The 21894-nt window shown below is 44.4% G+C and overlaps 1 protein-coding gene across 1 annotated transcript in view; it reads right to left on the reverse strand.

Moving 5' to 3' along the window:
• SRCIN1 (SRC kinase signaling inhibitor 1) overlaps positions 1–5416 on the reverse strand; it is a 270653-nt gene extending 265237 nt beyond the window's left edge. Inside the window, exons 1-2 of the mRNA XM_081166037.1 lie at positions 5138–5416; positions 1419–1629 (exon numbers count right to left, since the gene is read on the reverse strand). The gene's annotated coding sequence lies outside the window, so the exon portion shown is untranslated. The remainder of the gene's footprint in view (positions 1–1418; positions 1630–5137) is intronic.
• Between the last annotated feature and the right edge of the window lie 16478 nt (positions 5417–21894).

Below are 21894 nucleotides of genomic sequence, written 5' to 3' on the forward strand. Positions count from 1 at the left end.
CAGCCAAGGGGCCTTGAGTCAAATGTGTGAGCCATGCAACATGAGATGCTGTTGACTCTTCCATATCACATCACCTTGCACAATATCTAATGCTCTTGTAGGAATGCCCTTGTTTATTCAACAAGGGTGTGCAGAGAGGCATTCATAGTGAATGTTCCATTGGGGGGGCGCGCCAAGGCCAGAGCCTGTGCATCTTCTAAGTAGGGATGTATGAATTTAGGGTCCTTAACAAGGCTCTAGGGCCTTTAAGCCACATAGGTTGGTTGGGAAGCATGGAGATGACAGTGTAGAAGCCAAAGGCAAGTGGAGCTGAACAGGATTCTCGATTGCAAAGGGACCAGGGGTTCTGTGCTCAGTACAACTCCTTCCCCTGATTAGTAGAAGAAGAAGATGCATGATACACAGAATTCAGCTTTTCTTGCGGGAGAATGTTCTTGCTGATATTTCTCCCTTTTCTCTCTGTCCTTTAGCACAGAGTAAGTACAGCCCTGCTTATGTCCCATCCCACTAAGATCAAACATCCTCTTAGCAACAGCAGCTATGCACGACTTTCAAGACAGCCAAGGACACATGGAGAGGCTTTCTTCGTGACTGTCCTGGAGTAATAAAACTCTCCCCCCCCAAAAAAACACATTATTTTTCCCCCTTTTCTTTTCTTTTTTGAAGCTCACCCCATAGGCTGATGTTTGGGGTCTGGGTATAATTCTAATGAAGTAATAATAGTGTTTTTTTCATCTACTATGATTTTTAAAGTTTATGTGGGATTGGCGTTTAATGGGATACAGTAGTTTACATTTGCTTTTTAAATCCATTATTGCCTGCCTTTAACCTTTTGGAGGGGAACAAGCATAATAATAATAACAACAACAACCCTAAATGATTATGAAACACAAACTTCCATTGTGCTTTTGAGTGTTCAGAGATTGTTCATGCATTACATTTGTTGCAATAAACAACCCAACAAGACAGGTGAGTATTATTATCCCCATACTGCAGATGGGGTGTGTGGAGGCTGAAATAATATTGGGCACCCCAAGACTGCCTAGGCAACATACGAACCAGGGGCTGCCTGATTCATCTCTCAGTCTCTTAGCGACTATGCAGCACCAGAAAGAAATCCAAAGAGAAAGTTCTCAAATGCCTATTTCAAAGAACAGCGACAACACATTAGCTCCACCTATCCACCAAGCCCTTTATTTTAAAAGGGCAGGTCGTCGTTTCTGAACTGCAAAGTTCAAACAGATCTGGGAGAAGTGACAGCCCGGCTCCACAGCATTTTTCTCAAGGTAAGATATGTAAACGCAGCACAGGTGCCTCTTGCCACCGCCACTCATTTTCACATGAATTATACCTCTCCCACCCTTTGCACCTCTTCGCCGCTCCAAGCCATGCACTACTAAGCAAAACTGGTTACTCACCTCACGAAAGGGACAGCCAAGGTAACACAGACTGGTGCTGGGCTCCGCTTTGAAGTCCTGGTGAGTGGAAAGCAGGCCTGGAAAACTGGGGTGCCTTTGTCTTCTTTTTCCCCTCCCGGCATTTGGTACCTGTAATTTTAGGAGCGCGTTGAGACAGGTACGTACAGCGTTTGCTCTTCTTGGGGCTTCCAAGGAGATCAGGTATCCACCTCTGGGAAAAGCGCACGGCAGGAATGAATTAGAGAGAGGGGGGTAGGGAGGAGGCTGATTGGTGTGGGGAGGTCTTCCCTGGAGGAAGCTTCTCCATCACTAGAAAGCAGGTGTGTCTCTGGGTGGAGGTGCTTGAAACTCCCATTGCTTCTTTCCCCCTGCCCACCCTCCCTCACACAAACACACTTGTTTTAAGAACAAGCAAAGTGAAAAGGAAATAAATCAATGAATAATTGAAAAGATGACCATTGATCTTTTTACATCCTGGCTGTCTAGACCTGGCTGGCACACACAGAAAGAGAGCGAGCAAGACAGAGAGAAAGAGGGGCCCAGAGAAAGGGATTACTTCTAAAAGGTTTGTTCCAGGTCCTCAGCAAGGAAACATTCACAAAAAGGAGGCATATTTTAGACACCAGAAGAATCAGCCAATTCAATCAGCCTCCTCCATTCCACCAAGATCATATCCCTCTTCTAGCCAAGACTTCCCTGTTGGCACCAAGAAGGATATTTTCCCTTCTGGCTACAGGGGTGGGGAGTCTTAGGCCCAGGGGCCAAATGTGGCCCTCTAGGCTTCTGTTTTGGGCCTTTGGAACCCTAACCAACCAGGCCACACCCCTTACTGGCCCTGCTTCACAGCCCAAGTGTTTATGCCCAGCTGGAATTTGTCCCTGAACTCTGATCGTACTCCTCGGCTGCTTGGATGGATGATAAAGAGGGGTGTGTGAATATGTGGCCATCTCCCCTGATCTCACTGCTCCCTCATTCTGCGCCACCCCAGCATGCAAAAGTGCTGTCACTGCTACTCCACACATTCCCTCACATAAAACTGCTGCACGGTGCACTGCTCCCCATGTCGTCACACTACCTCTGAGGATCAGAGCGCTGAGAGCCATAAGGCCAGGGTTGCTGATGGTTTCTGAACCGAGGGATACATTCGGAAAGCAAAGAAAGAAACTCTTGTGGTCGGTACCAAATACTCATTTCACAGAGAAGTGGAGACCTTAAAAAAAAAAATTGATCACCCTTAATCACACGATAATAAAAGCAAACAAAACAAAACAAAAACACCAACCCCTTTTAATTTTGTTTTTTGTTTTTATATTTCCAGTAGGGTCCTGCACATCCCTTTGCTCTTCTGAAGGCTCAACAGAAATTAGGAAAAGAAAAGTATGCAAAACAAGCAAATACATGCAGATTTGCTCAATTTGCATAGTACATACAAGCTGCGAAACTTGATGGGAGGCTTCAGATTTGATATTTCTCTAGTTCAAAGTATACCCAAGATCTGACTGTAATGCAGAAAGAAAGGTGGGAAGGAAGATTCTGAAAACCTTCTGAGGTTTCTTCTGCATGAGTCAAGGCCCTTTGAAAAATCTGCAAAAGCTTCCAAAGAGTACAGGAGCTTTTGTTGCTTTGGGTAGATCCTTAGGATACAGTTATGGAAAGAGATGAGAAGAGAGTTATAAGTGGCTGTTTTTAATGGCTAGCCCTGCACAACCTGCAAGGGCTAGTTGCATGTTTGCACAGAAGACAAGGCAGATTAACACGCCTGTGTCCACAACACTGTTGTCAGGGTGCGATTACAGGGATGACAGTATAACCAAGGGACAGATGTGTGTGGGAAGCTTGTGTGGGAAGACTTTATAAATATATAGCCTCTTTTTAAAAAAATGAGTCACTCCGAACTTGCTTTTACCCGCTCCCAACACATACAATTTCTTCTTCTGCTGCTTCAGATAAGACACCTTTCATGCACCTTTTAACCCACCCATCCCCTGACTTGCATATATGTGGTTGGGGAGAGAAAGGTGAGCCTTATTCACAGACAGATCAAAACATTTTGCTGACCAGTGTGGCTGATCCACACAATCGTAGGGTGCTTCCAGCCAACCTCTTTATGGAATGTCCTTCTGGATTTGTTTGCAAGGAGATTAGACAACAGCATCTGTTTAAGAAGCCATTGCTCTCTCCTTGTTTGCAGGGAGCTCAGACGACGATGTGTCATTCTGCACTTTCTAGCACATTTTCCCATCCTTTTACTTCGTAGCAAAAAGTCCATTTTGGGGAGGGGGCAGGGGGAGAAGGCTTGTTGAGCAAGAGCTTCCAATCCACTGTAACTGTGATACCTGAATCTGCCAGCCATGCGACTGAATCTGATGCGCAGCGTAAATTAATAATGCAGAGTTTTAAAGAATAAAAGCTTTTCTGAGTTAAAATAAACTTCTTCATAAACAACATGGTTCCAGACAGTTCGACTGAGATTACATACAGACTCTGTTCATAGCTAAAGCAGACAGACTCTCACTGACATCTTACAGAGAGCACAAAAGAGAAACTGGCTCCTAAGTTTTTCAGTCAGAGTGACTCAACAGTTAGCAGTTAGGCCTGAATAACTTTAGTAGGCCCAAATGACTGTGCAGTCCCAGCACTTCCCAGCCTGCTTTGCTGCTTCTGCTCTCATGTGTCTTTGTCACATGACAGAATCTTACCCCAAAATAGTGACAGTCTGGAAGTGACCCCCGGAAATGGGGAGCGCCTCATGCTGCAGCATGGTGGAAGCTAAGCAGGGATTTGACTGGTGTAATGGTGGGCTAGAAACCCATGTATTTATGGTGGCGTGATTACAACATCAGGAAAACATGTAGCACATTATTCATTTGAAATGGGACAATTTCACTCGCATACACACCACGGTCATGCTTCTCCCAACCATCCAGTCAATGAAACTATCACACCGGTAAACAACACTCCAAATCTCACAAGTAAATGCATCTACCCTCATCGCCCTGAAGACTCCGATTTCAGATACTGTTTTCTGACATGGCTCCTTTAACTGCTAGGGAGGAATGCAAAAGGGAAATTGCTCTATTTCCTCTATACTGGGGAACAGCTATTTATGTTCAGTTACTGCTTGTCACAGAGATAACTCAGAGTCTCCTAGGAAAAGGACAGCAACCCTAATAGTGGGGGCTATTCTGTTTTGCTTCTCCAAAACAAAGGTCCCTATTTGCATTGGATGTGGCTGCTCTGCACATCTAATCTGGATTTTGAAGTGTCATAGGCTGCACACACACACACACACACACACACACACAGAGAGAGAGAGAGAGAGAGAGAGAGAGAGAGAGGTGCAGTACTGCCTCTCAGCCTACCCTACCTCCCAGGGTTGTTGTGGGGATTAAAGGGAGAAAGGGAGAACCATATATGCCAACTTGAGCTCCTGGCAGGAAAAGGGGAGATATAAACTAACTAACTAAATAAAAATAAAGCACATTATTTCCTGGGCACTGAAATTTACCGCTCACAAAGCTACAATTCCCAGTAACCGCACTGCCCAGAATCCTTTGAAGGGAAGAATGCCCTTTTAATGTATTTTAAAGTTATAGTGTGCACACAGCCATACCTCTGCATTGCCACCCCCATATAGTTTTGTGAGGACGATACAAATTGCTTCAAGCGGTAAAGAGATCCCAGCCCCTTACAGGGCTGCAAGTCCCAAGCTTACTTACTCTGGAGCCATTACAGCTAAGCAGGTCTGGACGCCTGTTTACATTTGCAGTGTACACAAGCCCGGGGAACAAATTGCCTTGAGCTCCCAGAGAGCCCTTTTGTTTTTGATGCAGGCTTGAAATATCACTGTAGTGAATAGTGCTGGCTTTCACACATAGTTCCACAGGCTGAGCAAGGCATTCTGAGAAACATGGTGTCGCTGCCAAAACCAGGATCCCTGGGTCAGGTAAGGTTCTCCACTTTCACAAGGTGTGATTAAATTGTCATCTGAGGCCATCACGCTGTGCTTTTCCCTTCCAGCAGCAGCCAATGATGCATGGTGTTGGGGAAGACGCAGAGTGATGATGTCACAAGGGTACATTTCACTACACGCTACAGAAGCTGAAAACTCAATAGGCCCTTTCAGATGCAGCAATCCTAGCTTGCTAAACTATCATTTTAACAAGCCAGAAATGACTGTAGGGCCCACACGCTCTCCCCTGCCGTCATCTCTTCCTTTCATGTTCCAGCTTCAGCATCTGATTCTGGTCAGAGTTGCTTAAACTGCATTTTCCTGTTAATGTCCGAAATGGTGGCTTAATGTTCGTTTACCAAGCAAAGCTGTTTCCAAGCAGTTTTGTAACAAGATATATATGAATGAGATGTGCCATCATTTGATCAAGGCAGGGGGAAATGGCAGTCTATGTTTGTGAACAAAGGAGAGAGATGGGGGGAGAGAGTCAATTCAGTTTGCATCGAGAGGTGAACCTAAGTAATTTGCATTTCCCAAAACAATATGCGAACCAAACTCAGCCTTCTCCAAATTTTGCAATGCAGTTCTCCATCCAAGTGAATATGTACAAGATGTATTTACTAGGTTAAAGTGCACACAAAAATGCTTATATTAATGAAAACAATGCACAAATATACATTGTTACATATACATATACAGTGGTACCTAGGGTTAAGTACTTAATTCATTCTGGAGGTCCGTTCTTAACCTGAAACTGTTCTTAACCTGAAGCACCACTTTAGCTAATGGGGCCTCCCGCTGCTGCCGCGCCATTCTCATCCTGTTCTCATCCTGAAACAAAGTTCTACACCTGAAGTACTATTTCTGGGTTAGCGGAGTCTGTAACCTGAAGCGTATGTAACCTGAAGCGTATGTAACCTGAGGTACCACTGTACATAGGGGGGGAATGCATTGGAAAAATGTGTGTATTAGGAACAATTGCATACCAAGGTTCGTACATTAGGAGAAATTGGCACTAAAATGCTGGTGAATATTCACATGGATTATTTTTTTTAAAAAAACCCACAAACTGATATGGAAATACAAGAAAACTCAACTCAAGACTGGATAAATGAGAAACCGAGGAAAATCAAAATTGACAAAGATTCACATATCCCTTGAGAAAAGGTGTACGTATCAACGAAAGCTAGTAGCATCAGCTGCTACTAAGCCTACCACAGGGGCTATTATTCAGGAGGGTGCACCTGACGTTTGAAACAGTTGACACAATCTTTATATGCAGGGGTGCACATTTCCCAACTTTTTCTCCCCATAAGAGAAGATCAGGTGAGGCTGCCCCAGTTTGTTCTGTTTGCTAGTGAGGGGGGCTTTATCCACACTTAACTTCCCTCTGTGCTTTCAGGCACAGTCCAAACTTTAAAGCTTCCTGCCTGAGCGCTCTTCTTTTGCTCCGGAGCTTTCCCGTGAAAATCTGTACTTTACCGCCGAATCGGAGCAAACGGCAATCCGAAGAACACCCAAATTGCTATTCATTGTGCTTCAGCTTTAAAGAGCGGATTTTCACAGGGAGAACTCAGGGACAGGAAAAAAGAGTGTTTGGACATCAAGCTTTAAAGCATAGACCTGTGCCTGGAAAGAAAAGGGCAAAAGGTTACCGTGGATAAACCCTGAGAACATCTTTCTTCCTGGCAACCTGCAGAGAAATGGAGCAGGCTGCACTGTTGTAAAACCCACAAGTAGGGAGGGCAACACCTTGGTGACAGAGGGCACAGTTTGTACACAGTAGATCCCAGGCTCAAACTCTGGCATCTCCAGTTAGAATGGGCCCTGGGTGGTGATGGGAAAGGCCTCTCTCACACCCAGAGTCTGGAGAGCTGCTGCCGGTCCGAGCAGACAATACTGGCCTATATGGCCAGCCGTAAGGCCGCTTCCTATGCTCCTAAATAGTTGAAGAGCAAGGCGGGTGGAAGAAGCCATACTCTTGGGCTTTCCTTCACTTTAACCTCTCTCAGAGTGGAATCACACATTAAAAAGGGAGGAAAGGCTGCCTCCAAAAACAACAGCTTATCTGCATCAAGCTCACTCTCCATATATAACACCTACTTCTCTGCCCCAACCAACAATAGCAAATGATGTGGTAGAGGAAGCAGAAGGTAAATAAACTGGGCATTATGGAGGAGGGAATGAAAGATGCTACTGCCATTTCCTGCAGCATTGTGCAAGTCCTCTGTAATGAGCAGTGCTTCCTGTTTTCAACAAACATGGGGCATGCGGTAACCAAAAGAAAAGAACTATTATTATTATTATTATTATTATTATTATTATTATTATTATTAGTTTATTCCTCACCTTGCAAAGACTTATAAAGCCCCTCCTCTTGGAAAGTGCCTCACAAGACGAAACATAAATTACACAATTATCGGTCCTGGGTTTCAGCACCAATTTTTAAAAAATAAATAAATTACAATATTAATTAAAGCCGCACGTTTAAAATAGCCATACAACAAGAGAGTTAATGGATGTGGCGTGAAGAACATAACTGGACTCCCCTAATCTTGAGAAACACACTTGAACAACAAAAACGTCTTTTACCAGCTCGCGCCCCAGCCTCACTGAGCCATGCACTTTACTCATCGCGACAGCGTATCTATTCTGGGATGGCAAGTGGCAGCGTCTGGCATTTGCAACTGCGGGAAAATGTTTCGGAGGATTGCTAACGCAGCTGAGATTTTGCCTGGGAATGTCTGCAAAATGTGCCATTACAGTCTGAGAAGTCTGGACATGTTGGCAATCGACCTGTGGCAAGCCAGTCATACAGACACCTGCTAAATACTCATTTTCGGTATGCCACTATCAGCAGTGCTCTTTGTTGTTTTTTAAATGATATTTATTAAAATTTCAGAAACAAAAAATTACATAGTTAAAAATAAAAGAAACAAGGGGAAATATAGGAGAGGGGGGGGAAACATACAAAATATAGGGGGGGGGAGTTAGAAAAAACACTTAAAAACAGATTAATCCTTCCGTATCTTACATTTCATTTCCTTGCTTCCCTGACCTCCTCTCACCTCCCTTTTTTGTATTCCAGTTCAATTGGTTAATTCAGCAATTCCTTTCCCTCTTTGTTTTTGTCTTAAACCTTTAACCTAATATTTTATGGCTTTAAGTTCTCACCTATTAACCGGCCATTTTTTCATACACCTTTATGACATTGCTGCTAGAACCACTTAATTTCATTCTAACATCATTCTAACATTCATTAATTTTACAATATTTCTGTAAATAGTCTTTAAATTTCTTCCAATCTTCTTCCACCAACTCTTCACCCTGGTCTCAGATTCTGCCAGTCATTTCCGCCAATTCCATGTAGTCCATCACCTTCATCTGCCATTCTTCCAGAGTGGGTAGATCTTGTGTCTTCCAATATTTTGCAATAAGTATTCTTGCTGCTGTTGTGGCATACATAAAGAAAGTTTTGTCCTTCTTTGACACCATTTGGCCGACCATGCCCAGGAGAAAGGCCTTTGGTTTCTTCAGAAAGGTATATTTAAATACCCTTTTCATTTCATTATAAATCATCTCCCAGAAAGCCTTAATCCTTGGGCACGTCCACCAAAGGTGAAAGAATGTACCTTCAGTTTCTTTACATTTCCAACATTTATTATCGGGCAAATGATAGATTTTTGCAAGCTTGACTGGGGTCATGTACCACCTGTATATCATTTTCATAATATTCTCTCTTAAGGCATTGCATGCCGTAAACTTCATACCTGTGGTCCATAACTGTTCCCAGTCAGCCATCATTATGTTATGTCCAACATCTTGTGCCCATTTAATCATAGCAGATTTCACCGTTTCATCCTGTGTATTCCATTTCAACAGCAAGTTATACATCTTTGACAAAATCTTAGTTTTGGGTTCTAACAGTTCTGTTTCTAATTTTGATTTTTCCACCTGGAAACCAATTTTCTTGTCCAAATTGTATGCCTCCATTATCTGATAATAATGAAGCCAGTCTCGCACTTTGTTTTTTAATTTCTCAAAACTCTGCAATTTCAGTCTATCTCCCTCTTGTTCCAAAATTTCCCAATATTTCGGCCATTTGACCTCCATATTGAGCTTTTTCTGAGCCTTCGCTTCCATCGGTGACAGCCACCTTGGGGTTTTATTTTCCAGTAGGTCCTTATATCTTATCCAAACATTAAACAATGCTTTCCTGACAATATGGTTTTTAAATGCTTTATGTGCTTTGACCTTATCATATCACAAGTATGCATGCCATCCAAACACATTATTAAAACCTTCTAAATCCAAAATGTCTGCGTTTTCCAGAAGTAGCCATTCTTTCAACCAGCAAAAAGCTGCTGATTCATAATAGAGTTTAAGGTCTGGCAGGTCAGACCTTAAACTCTATTAACCTCTTTGAGCATTTGCTGTCTATTGAGGAAAGGGCAAAGTTCAGTGGTCAAGTACAATACTGTTACACACCACTCAAATCTCCGAGCATGCTTACTCAGGACGTTATTTCCTTTTGGAAAATGAGGCACAATGGAGACTGCACTGTCTTTATGATAGATGGTTTGCTTATACAGTGGTACCTCGCAAGACGAATGCCTCGCAAGACGAAAAACGCGCAAGACGAAAGAGTTTTCCGTTTTTTGAGTCGTTCCGCAAGACAAATTTCCCTATGGGCTTGCTTCACAAGACGAAACGTCTTGCGAGTTCTTGCGAGTTTGTTTCCTTTTTCTTAAAGCCGCTAAGCCGTTAATAGCCGCTAAGCCGCTAATAGCTGTGCTTCGCAAGACGAAAAAACCGCAAGACGAAGAGACTCGTGGAACGGATTAATTTCGTCTTGCGAGGCACCACTGTACATATATACAACCTGAACCTACAATGGAGGGGTTCACAACATTAACACACCAAGTGGCTCTGGCTTCTCCCATAGCCACAGCAGCCTTGGACTTAAGCAGACCCCAACCATTACTCTCAAATGTTACTCTCTGACTCTCTCTCCAGCCTACTGCTTGCTAACTCCATTGCATAACTCCTAACTGAAATCCCCGAACTCTAACCTATAACACTGGCATTGAGAGCGCTCATCTGCAAAAGAGATTTGCCCTTGATCCTTTGTGTTGTCTTAATGGCTCACCCAGGCTATCACCTCAAAAGGAAATTAGGTAAAGGTAAAGAGACCCCTGACCATAGGTCCAATCGTGACCGACTCTGGGGTTGCAGTGCTCATCTCGCTTTATTGGCCGAGGGAGCCGGCGTTTGTCCGCAGACAGCTTCTGGGTCATGTGGCCAGTATGACTAAGCCGATTCTGGTGGACCAGAGCAGCACACAGAAACGCCATTTACCTTCCCACCGGAGCAGTACCTATTTATCTACTTGTACTTTGACGTGCTTTCGAACTGCTAGGTTGGCAGGAGCAGGGACCGAGCAGCGGGAGCTCACCCCGTCACGGGGATTCAAACCGCCAACCTTCTGATCGGCAAGTCCTAGGCTCTGTGGTTTAACCCACAGCGCCACCCGCGTCCCATCAAAAGGAAATTAGCCTGACTTAATTAGCTTTTAGTAATTGTCAAGCCCCCTAGGATTAAAGAGGTGTCTGACACACATCTTAATACACATAGGTCCTGATTAGGTTCTAACGTGCGAATCTGACACAAAGTTTTAACACAGAGATTAAAATTCTAACACCACCTCGATCTGGAATTTAGGGTGTCTTGCACCCACCAACTCATAAAAATACTTTGCTGCATTCACAGCCCTATTTACTGTGCACTCACTTCTGGGTTCTTAATCTGCGTTCACATGACATTATCCAAAATGCATACATATTCTGTACTTTGTTACAGGATGCTATGGTTTGATGTGTTGTTTCTCAAAGAAGCTTAACGCCAATTGGATTTATTCTTTTTCTTGGAGCAGTAGCAAACCTTTTACCTTAAGAAGAAGAAGAAGAAAGGAGGGAGGCCCTTGACCACTTCAGTCATTTCACACTTATTAAAAGTAAGACCTGCCATTGAAAAGTCTACAATTTCTCTTCCTAATATTCATTTGATTTTTTTGGGGGGGAGGAGAGGTGCATTCCACAAAATGTAAAATAAAAAGCTTAACAAAATGATTCCACCGTGCTGTAACACTGACTTGCAGTGATTCTCCAAGGTCCCAGGCAGAAGAGTTTTCCCAGCCTTACCTGGGGACATCAGGAATCAAACCTACGACCTTCTGCATTCAAAACATGTGCTCTGTAGCTAAGCCATGATCCCACCACCTTTACTGGTTATAAGAGTGTGTGTGCGCACGCACAAACACACACATACACTCTTGTTTTTTAAAATGCCTGCAGCCATAACCAGACAGCAGATTTTCAGAAAATTAATTATTTTAAATCAAAGCAGGCCCCAGCTTGGAAGGGCGCTTTCCTCCTCCTCTTAACACAGGAGGGATGGCATTTGCTGTGAAAGGTCTGGTTCCGTACCAAAAACAAAAGGAATAAAGCATGTGTGGTTTTTTCCTATGGAACTACTGCTCAGCCGTAAAAAAATTCATTCTAATGCAATTGATGAACTGACTGGGTTACGGCTCATGCTGCTAATCAGCTAAAGCTGCAATCCTGTGCACACGTACCTGGGTGTAGGTCAAAGGGGCTTGTTTTTCAGTAAACGTGTATAAGACGGCACTGGACAATTCCTTGCACAGTTCTGTTTTCCTCTGGTGACTTATAGCCAGCTGTTGTGTGAACGGGTCCTTGCTGAGAACCGGAGTTAAACAAGCATTAAGGGTTTGTTAATCTCATGTGTCTGTTTGGGTACATGTGGCTCGGGCAACCAGTCTGTCATCGTCCATGGCCTCATTTCGAGCCTGGATTCGTTGGCCCACAGACATGAAAACTTGACCCTCCGGGATATGATCAATTGACCCAACCGCTTGGCCCCTGGACCCCGGCAGAAGCTGCAATGACTGCTAAATAATGCATTTGTTGGCAGATGTTAGGAATCAGGACTATCGGGGAAGGCTGAAAGAGCTGCTTTGTTATGGTTTGTTGTTGTGCACTCTCTCCAAAGGTGGGAGTGGGTTGCTTTGTTGCTCATCCCTTTCCATCTGGAACGTGCAGAGAAACCAACAGTCCATCTTTCAGCTTGTCCATAGCTAATTTCCACTGGGAACAAGTGAGCTGGAAAACTCACGTAGATGGAGCTGCATTGAAAGGATGCTGATTCTTTCTCTCCCTCTCCCTCCCCAGCTTTTTTGCCTCCTTTACCCACCGCTCCATTATTAGCCCTGTAGGCAAAAAGAAAATGAATTGAAGTGTGCTACCTCCTTACTCCATAGTCCCAGATACTGAGAAGGGAGGGAGTAAGCGAAGCTCTGGGCCATTACAGGCAGCACAGTTCTTATGGAGGTCTCCATGACCTCAGCTGTAGCACGCAAGCCTCTGTCCCTATTGAGGGCAAGCTGTTCCCCAGTGAACACGGCATATTCAGAGGCATCTAAAGCTCCAAACAGATCTGGCGGCCGATCACAGAAACAGAGAGAAGCTATGGTGAAGGTGTTTTGTGTGTGTGTGTGTGTGTGTGTGTGTGTGTGTGTGTGGACATTTCCCATTTTAAACATTCCTTTGAAGGGAGACGTTAAGAACTCTGCCTTGTGATGATCCTTGTAATCTCAGCCCCAGGTAGACATTATAATGATTATATTATAATTTAGCATAATTTGTAAGGCAGCTTACAAATAAAATAGAATAAAATACAACTGTAGCCGTTAATTTAAAAAACCCAGTAGACAAAAAAAATATATACTGAAATACATTACCTAATGATGACCAAACTCATCAGAAGAAAAGAATGTAAGCTTTAAAAATCAGAACTGTATCAGGGGACGGACACACACACACACAGGTATCATACATCAAAATAGCATTCTTGCCATGTTGAGTAAGGGTCTCTAAAACTTTGGCCTGTACTTAAATGAAGCTGCAGACTACCTAGGTGTCAGTAAATGTGAGAAAACCTATGCCTCCAATCAATAGAAAGAACAGGAAATTCAGGGGAAATATTTGTTCATTTGGCCTATTTTTATCCCACCCTTTAGCACAAGTGCTCCCAGAGTGGCTAAGAAAGTGGCTAAGTTAAAATAACAATCATGAAATGAAAGATTAATAATAATAATAAATAGACCAGTCACATTAAAAAAAAAACCAATGATGAACTAAAAGTTTTTAAAGGTTGAGGGAAATGTACTTGGCATTGAAAAGAGGCCAGAGATGATGGTACGCAATCATCCATGGGGAGGGCAGACCCAAAAGCTCTCTTCCCAGTGGCCACCTGCCTGGATTCACCTTCAAACCATTAAGGGTAAGCACCAGCACTTTGAACTGTGGTAGGAAGCAGCCAATAAAGCTGTTGGTAAACCAGTAAGATATGTACAGTGGTGCCCCGCAAGACGAATGCCTCGCAAGACGGGAAACCCGCTAGACGAAAGGGTTTTCCGTTTTTGAGCTGCTTCGCAAGACGAATTTCCCTATGGGCTTGCTTTGCAAGACGAAAACATCTTACGAGTGTTCCGATTTTTTTTCGCTTCCCCCCCTTTTTCTAAGCCGCTAAGCCGCTAATAGCCTTTTAGCCGCTAATCCGCTAAGCCTTTAATAGCCGCTAAGCCTTTAATAGCCGCTAAACCGCTAATAGCGCTAATCCGCTAAGCCGCTAATAGGGTTGCTTCGCAAGACAAAAAAACCGCTAGACGAAGAGACTCGCGGAACGGATTAATTTCGTCTTGCGAGGCACCACTGTACATAACAGCAGGCCCCAGTTAGCAGCTGCAGCAGTTTAGACTAAACCAGTGTTTCCCAGTCTTGGATCTCCAGCTGTTTATGGACTACAGTTCCCATCATCCGTGACAACTGGTCTTCCTAGCTAGGGATGATGGGAGCTGTAGTCCCAAAACAGTTTGGGAAACCCTGGACTATGCTTTGCAGGCAGTCTCCAAAGGCAGCCCCACATACAGCAAGTAGCAGACTAGTCTAGTCTGGAGTTCATCAAAAAATGGATAAATGCATAGGAGTGGCTGCAGTTTGGGCATCCAATGGCAAAGCTAGATCAATGAAGATCCCATCGCGCCCCCCCCCCCGATGGCGAATATAATCCTGTAGGAGGGCAACCCTGTCCAGGAAACATTGAGCATCACCTCTCCAATCAGGCCAACCAACAAAAACAGCATCTTTGTCTTCTCAGGATTGAGCTCCAGTTTATCGGCCCTCAACCAGTTCATTACTGACCCCAAGCAGGAATATTTATAACTGGCTTCAGATTTTTGAAATGAGCACATACAAATTCTAAGCACGTGCCGCTCTGAGGTGCAGGAGTGAGTTAGGGCGTGTTCTTGTGAAATACTGTACACTGTGGAACTTGGCTATGGAAGAGGGCACCGCATGACAGCATGCTGGATTAGATGAGCTTCAGCTACATCTTCCAAGAGTCTATAATTCCAGGGTTTGTTTTGTTTTCTTTCCCAGCCCCCTCCGCAATTAGAACCACTGAAATCCTCCGTTCTGCTCCTTGTTTTGTTGGCATTTCCCTGATGCTTCTCTCAGGGCTATTATCAAAAGCTCTCTTTTCCTTTTGGTGGATTTTGATGGACAGGCCCCAGGGAGCAGGTCGGAATGTGCCACGAATTTATCAGCTTCCCACCGATGGCCCGGCATGCTAGCGTTAAAGAGATGGCATTATCTTTTATCATACGGTGGCCAAGTTCCCTCCCCGCCCCCCGCCTCCGCTTAGCATTGCGTGGGTAAAAGGATGGCTAATGCATAATGTATGGCAAGAGCTTAAAAGAGGGACAGAGGAGGAGGGTGGGAAATATGAAGTACGGATGCTTAATATCCCCCCCCCCAAAAAAATGAAGTGTTGTGCCCTTAAGTCAGCCCAGAAGACTTCCTCCTTGATCCCAATTATGTGGGGGCTGATTGCAAGGTTGCTCCAGCTTTTTGAGAAGCCCATGAACAATCTGGTGTAGGATGACTTATGCACTGTCTTAAGGGTGTGTTGTATGTGTTGAGAAATAGAAATATGGCCACTAAGAGTCATAGAATCATAGAATTGTAGAGTTGGAAGGGTTCCCGAGGAACATCTAGTCCAACCCCTTGCATTGCAGGACTATGGGGGCTATTGGGTTGTTGTTTTTATTTTTATTATGTATTTTGTGGTTTTATATCTTGATGCTATTCTGTGAACTGCCCAGAGACCCCCAGGTATAGGGCGGTATATAAAGTCAATCAATCAATCAATCAATCAATCAATCTATAAAGCAGCTATCCCATACAGGGATTGAACCTACAGCCTTGACGTTACCAGCAACACACTCTAACCGACTAAGCTATCCAGGCTGACCAGGTGAGTACAGCATTCCTTTGAAAGGTTGGTCAGGGTGAGCAATTGGCCCAAGATCATTCAGTTACTTTTTTTAGCGCTCTCTCTCTCTCTCTCTCTCTCTCTCTCACACACACACACACACACACACACACACACAGTCTAACACCATAGCTGTCAAGTGTCCCTTATCTGAAGGGACAGTCCCTTATTCTAGCGCCATGTCCCGCTGCTGTCCCTTATTGATGGATGTCCCTTAAATGATGTCCCTTAAATTTCAAAGGAAGCAGCTCCTCTCCCTCCTTCCCTGCTGGCCAGGGAGGAGGGAGGCTCCAACTGTGTTGCTCGGCTGTGTTGCTCACCCAATAAGAAGTCTAAGAACGACTGGGGGGTGGAGCTTGAATGCCTTGTGTGTGGCTAGTTAATGCAAGCTGAGGAGGTTTTTGAATGCTGGACACCATTTTGTTGCACGTGCTGCTGCAAACTTTGCAGTGCAAAGCCAGGCCGGGGTGCCATCTTAAGTTGAAGCTGCATAGGCCTTGTGGTGCATGTGATTCAGATTCTATTCAGTTGAACCTCTGGTTACAAAGCTGGTTGGACAGTGTTCTCGAAGCTACCAGCATGAGTTTGACCAGACTGCAGGAGGACAGGAAGACTGGAGTGCCTGGAGCAGGTGAGGCTGCAGGTCCCTTATTTTGACTGCTGGTCCCTTATTTTCAAGGTTGCTGGTCCCTTATTTTCAAATCTGTAAGTTGACAGCTATGTCTAACACACTAACCACTGCACTAGGAGTGTGGAACTGTTTCCAGTCTGAGGGCTACTACATTCCCTTCCTGGCAATTTCCTGAGGGCCGTAGATCAGAGCTAAAGCATCTGCTTTGCCTGCAAGAGATCCAGGTTCAACCCTCAACATCCCCAGGTTCAGCTGGGAATGTCCCCAGAAAAGTGCTGTGAGTTAGCGTAGGAAATACTGAGCAAGATGGACCAATGTTGTGACTTGGTAAAAGGCAGCTTCCCATGTCCCAATGACTCTACCCCTGGAATGATAAGCTGTTAGAAGGAGTCAGTCTGACTAGAGAGACTAGAGGGCCTCTCTCCTCTGCTTAGCTGGCCACAGACAACATCAGGCTGAAGGATCCACCTATGTTTAGCCTGAAGAAAAGAAGATTATTGTGAAGGGAAATATGTTGACAGCACCTTCATTTATTTCAAAGGGTACTGAGAATAAGACAGAAATCACTGGGCTTAAAAATCACAAGAGGCTAGATCTATGCCAATGCTTTAGAAATGAACCCTTTCCAACCTAAAAAGCAGCTCCCAAGCAATGCAAATAGCCTGTTTAGACCATTTTCCCCTCTGAGATTTTCAGGAAAAGGCCTATCAGTAGTTGTCAGGCATACTTTAAGTGTACAATTTCCATTTTTAAGGGAAAAGGACAAAAGCTGGTGTGACCTGATATCTACAAGCACCTAGAACAAACTACAGTGGTACCTCGGGTTAAGTACTTAATTCGTTCCGGAGGTCCGTTCTTAACCTGAAACTGTTCTTAACCTGAAGCACCACTTTAGCTAATGGGGCCTCCTGCTGCTGCCGCGTCGCTGGAGCACAATTTCTGTTCTCATTCTGAAGCAAAGTTCTTAACCTGAGGTATCATTTCTGGGTTAGCGGAGTCTGTAACCTGAAGCGTTTGTAACCTGAAGCGTATGTAACCCTAGGTACCACTGTAATTCAGGACACATCTGCCTTATACATTTAAATCATGCCACTTTGAATAGCCATGGCTTCCTTCAAATAATCTGGGGAACTGAACTATGTTAAGGGTGCCAAGAGGAGATCCTTATTCCCCTCACAGAGCTACAGTTTCCAGAGAGGTTTAACAATCAATACTTCTTTCCCAGGAAACTCTGGGAATTGTAGTTCTGTAAGGAGAATAAGGGTCTCCTCTCTGCACCCTTGACAAACTACACTTCCCAAGCAAACGTCCCATTCGGGGAAGCCATTGCTGCCTGAAGTGGGATACTGCTTTAAATGTACAGCTGTACCTTGGATCCCGAACGCCTTGGAACTCAGACGTCTTGGATCCCTAACGACACCAACCCGGAAGTGACTGTTCCAGTTTGTGAACGTTCTTTTGGAACCTGAACATCCGACTGGGCTTCCTGCAGCCAATCAGAAGCCGCGATTTGGTTTTTGAATGTTTTGGAAGTCAAACGGACTTCTGGAACAGATTCCGTTTGACTTCCAAGGTACAACTATATTGTGCAGATAGGGCCTAAATCTGCAATTTCCCTTTTCCCTTCTTCAGACTAACAAATGCATGGCGGATAAAGCTATCATCAGCAGTTACTAGTCACAATAACTATGTACTATCTCCATAATATACCATTTGGTGGGGGTCATAGGTGGGCTGTTGTACCTACCGTATTTTTCGCCCCATAGGACGCACCGCCCCATAGGGTGCACCTAGATTTTTTGGGGTCCCCCGACCCCAGCCCCCAGAACAGGCTGCTGCCTGCAAGGCTTGCGAGCCCGGCGGGACCGCCCCGTGCTTCACGCTGCAGGCTGCCGCCCCAAGCCTTGTGCGCCCGGTGGGACCTCCCTCCCTCCTCTCGCTCTCCAGGCTTCAGCGAAAGCCTGCATTCGCCCCATAAGACGGACACACATTTCTCCTTCATTTTTGGAGGGGGAAAAGTGCGTCCTATGGGGCGAAAAATACGGTATGTCCTGCTTCTGGACTTTCCAGAGGCAACAGGTTAGCCACATAGAGAACAGAACGCTAGATGGGCTTTTGGTCTGATTCAGCAGGTCTCCCAATGCAGCCCTCAAGCCTTCAACATGCAATATCATCATCATCATCATCATCATCATATTATTATATTATAATTATTATTATTACTTAAATTTATATATTGCCCTTCATCCGAAGATCTCAGGGCAGTTCACAACATAAAAATATAGGATAAAAGCACAACATTAATAGTAAACAAAAGCAAAACAAAACAATACCCATGAACATATTTAAAAGGCCATAGTATATTAATAAGCCCAAGGCCTGGTTGAAGAGGAACATTTCCGCCTGGCACCTAAAGATGTATAATGAAGGGACCAGATGAACCTCCCTGAAGAAAGCATTCCACAAACAGGGAATTGCTGCAGAAAAGGCACTGCCACCCTCCGGACCTCATGGAGGAGGCACATGAAGAAGGGCCTCAGATGATGTTCAGAGTCTGGGTTGGTTTATATGGAGGGAGGAGGTACTTGAGGTATGGCGGTCCTGAGCCGTTCAAGACTTTATAGGTCAAAACCAGCACTTTGAATTGGGCATGGAAACTAATCAGCAGCCACTGCAGTTAAGTCAGGATTGGTGTCTTATTCTCAAACTGTCTTGCACCTCTGAGCAACCTGGCTGCCTAATTCTGCACCAGCTGAAGTTTCCAAACCATCTTCAGAAGCACCTCTACTTACAATGTACTGCAGTAATCTAACCTAGAAGTTACCAGAGCATAGACTTGTGATGCCCCCACCCCTTCACTCTTGAACTGTTTTAAAATTTAGCATGCAAAAGAGCTCTGTAGAACTCAAAAGCTCACTATTTTCTTTTCCTTTTTTACATTCTGGTCGGTTCCTAATAATGGTACTGTCCAATTATGTATTGTGGAGGCTTTTTTTCTTAATGGATAAACATGGCTGGCTTTGTTTTCTTCTAACTTCCATTGAAGATGGCAAATTCTCCCTCCTTTCAGTCCTTTAAAGAATGAAAACCGGAATAATGGGAACTACTAGTAAAGCGGAGGCTGCAAGAGAAATTCTGGACTTCTGGGTTCACATTCATATCCCCTGCCCTTTATGGAAATCACGTTTCCCCCCTTCTTTCGCCTCTAGCCTGCAAGATGGAGAATAATTATCCCTCTCACAAGGGAGTCGGGCAGCCTCATTAATGGTTTGCAAAGTGCTTTGCCAATCATCAGACAAGGAAGGGCAGAATGCAGGTAATTATTTTTAGCCACTGAAGGAGAGCTCAGTTTCTAGAGGTGCCACATGCTGGAAGGGTGTCCCCCCCCTTCCTCTTTTTCTCCTCTCAGTGAGGCGCCTAGAGCAGCTGAGGACTCCTGGGTGTCTGCGTATCCCTTCAAACAGAAATACTGTTTCTTGGCCTTCTGGCAAAGATCATGTGCAAACCAGCAGGTTTTATATCTATATCTATTTCTCGCCTTGGTGACTCTACACAGAGGGTAGGCTGTGTTGGTGTGTTCAGGAATGGTTTGAAAATGTATTTTTGGTAGAGGTCCCTGAACGTTGTTGGAAAAAATATCAGGGATAATAATAATAATAGTAATAATAATTTATTATTTAAACCCCGCCCATCTGGCTGGGTTTCCCCAGCCACTCTGAGTGGTTCCCAACAGAATATTAAAAATGCGATAAAACATCAAACATTAAAAACTTTCCCCTAAACAGGGCTGCCTTCAGATGTCTTCTAAAAGTCAGATACAGTGGTACCTCGGTTTTCGAATGCCTCCGTAGTCAAACGTTTCGGAACTCGAATGCCGAAAACCTGGAAGTAAATGACTCCGTTTTTGAACGCACCTCGGAAGTCGAACAGGAAATGCAGCTTTTGTTTTGAGTTTTCTGTATTGAGGCTTCCGTTTTGAGGCTTCTGCTTTCAGTTTTCGGTTTTCGAACGTTTCGGAACTTGAACGGACTTCCCGAACGGATTACATTCGAGAACTGAGGTACCACTGCAGTTGTTTATTTCCTTGACATCTGATGGGAGGGCGTTCCACAGGGCGGATGCCACTACCAAGAAGGCCCTCTGCCTGGTTCCCTGTAACCTTACTTTTCACAGTGAAGGAACTGCCAGAAGGCCCTTGGAGCTGGACCTCATTATAGGCGGGCAAGGGATAGTTGCAGACCCATGTCTTTGCCCTTTCCTGACTACCACAGATAGTGTCATAATTTCCTTGTCTTCATACTTGAGGTACTTCCAACAGGCTTTTATTATTTTTAGAAGGGACTCAATCAATTATTTATTGTATTTTACTAAAAGCCATTGCAAATCCAGTTACAGAACCAGTAAGTCCAATAAAACCTATTGAGAAAGGGACTCCGTCATGTACTGGCAAATTCATGAATTCTGCAATTACACCTAATTTAGACTTCTCAAAAACCAAGCAATGAGGCAAGTCATGCAAAAAAATTATCTTTTTTATTATTACAAGTATATCCCGCCTTTCACTCAAGATGGTGTACAGAGTTCCCTCCCCGCCCCATTCCATTTTATCCTCACAACAACCCTGTGATGTAGGTTAGGCTGAGAGGCAGCGATTGGCCCAAGGTCACCTGAGTGAGCTTCATGGCTGAGTGGGGATTGCAACCCCACCAAGTCCTAGTTCACTGGAGAATGTGGGGTAACATTTACTTGATGCATCATGTAGCCTCCTCGCAAACAAATCAGGACAAATGCACCATAAACAGGTCGCCTGGAAACAACCTAAGAAAACTGGTCCCTCAGTAATTGAGGGAAAAGATGTGACTGAGTCAACTTTTGTTTTTACCAAATGTCGATAGCCCTCTTCAGATACTCTGCTTGCTTGTGAAAGGAGCACAAGAGTGTGAATAAGTGAGCTAAGCTCCGCCATTCCCCTTCATTAATTAGAAAGTGAGATTCTGATGAAAACCAACTTCCAAAATGTGGTAACACCACTAGCAGGCAAAAAGGGGTGAAAAAAACTCCAGGTGCCACAAATAAGGGATTAATGTGAGCCCACAGTTGGGCGGGGGGATCGTTTCTCAAGGGCAGGGAATTTCCTGTATTCATGGGGGTTTCATGCACAATTTAAGGCTCGTCCACACTTCTGCTTGTCCCAAACAGTTTTCCCCTTGCCCCGCTCCTTTTCAGGAAAAACCCACTCTTTAGTGCTAAACTGGAGCAAATGTCAATCTAGAGAAATTGCCCTTTGCTCCGATTGAGAGCTAAAGAGTGGTTTTCCTTGGGGGAAAGCAGCGAGGCAAGAGGAAGTATGGATATGCCCTTAGAGTACAGGAGCTATCTGCTTCAGACGCTCACCCTGCAAGACAGAGTAGCAGCAAAGCTTAGGCTGCATACACACAATAAGTTAAAAGCTGGGGAACTGTCGCTTTGTGAGGGATCAA

Source organism: Podarcis bocagei, assembly GCF_964188305.1.
Source record: "Podarcis bocagei genome assembly, chromosome: 13".
Classification (NCBI taxonomy): Eukaryota; Metazoa; Chordata; class Lepidosauria; order Squamata; family Lacertidae; genus Podarcis; species Podarcis bocagei.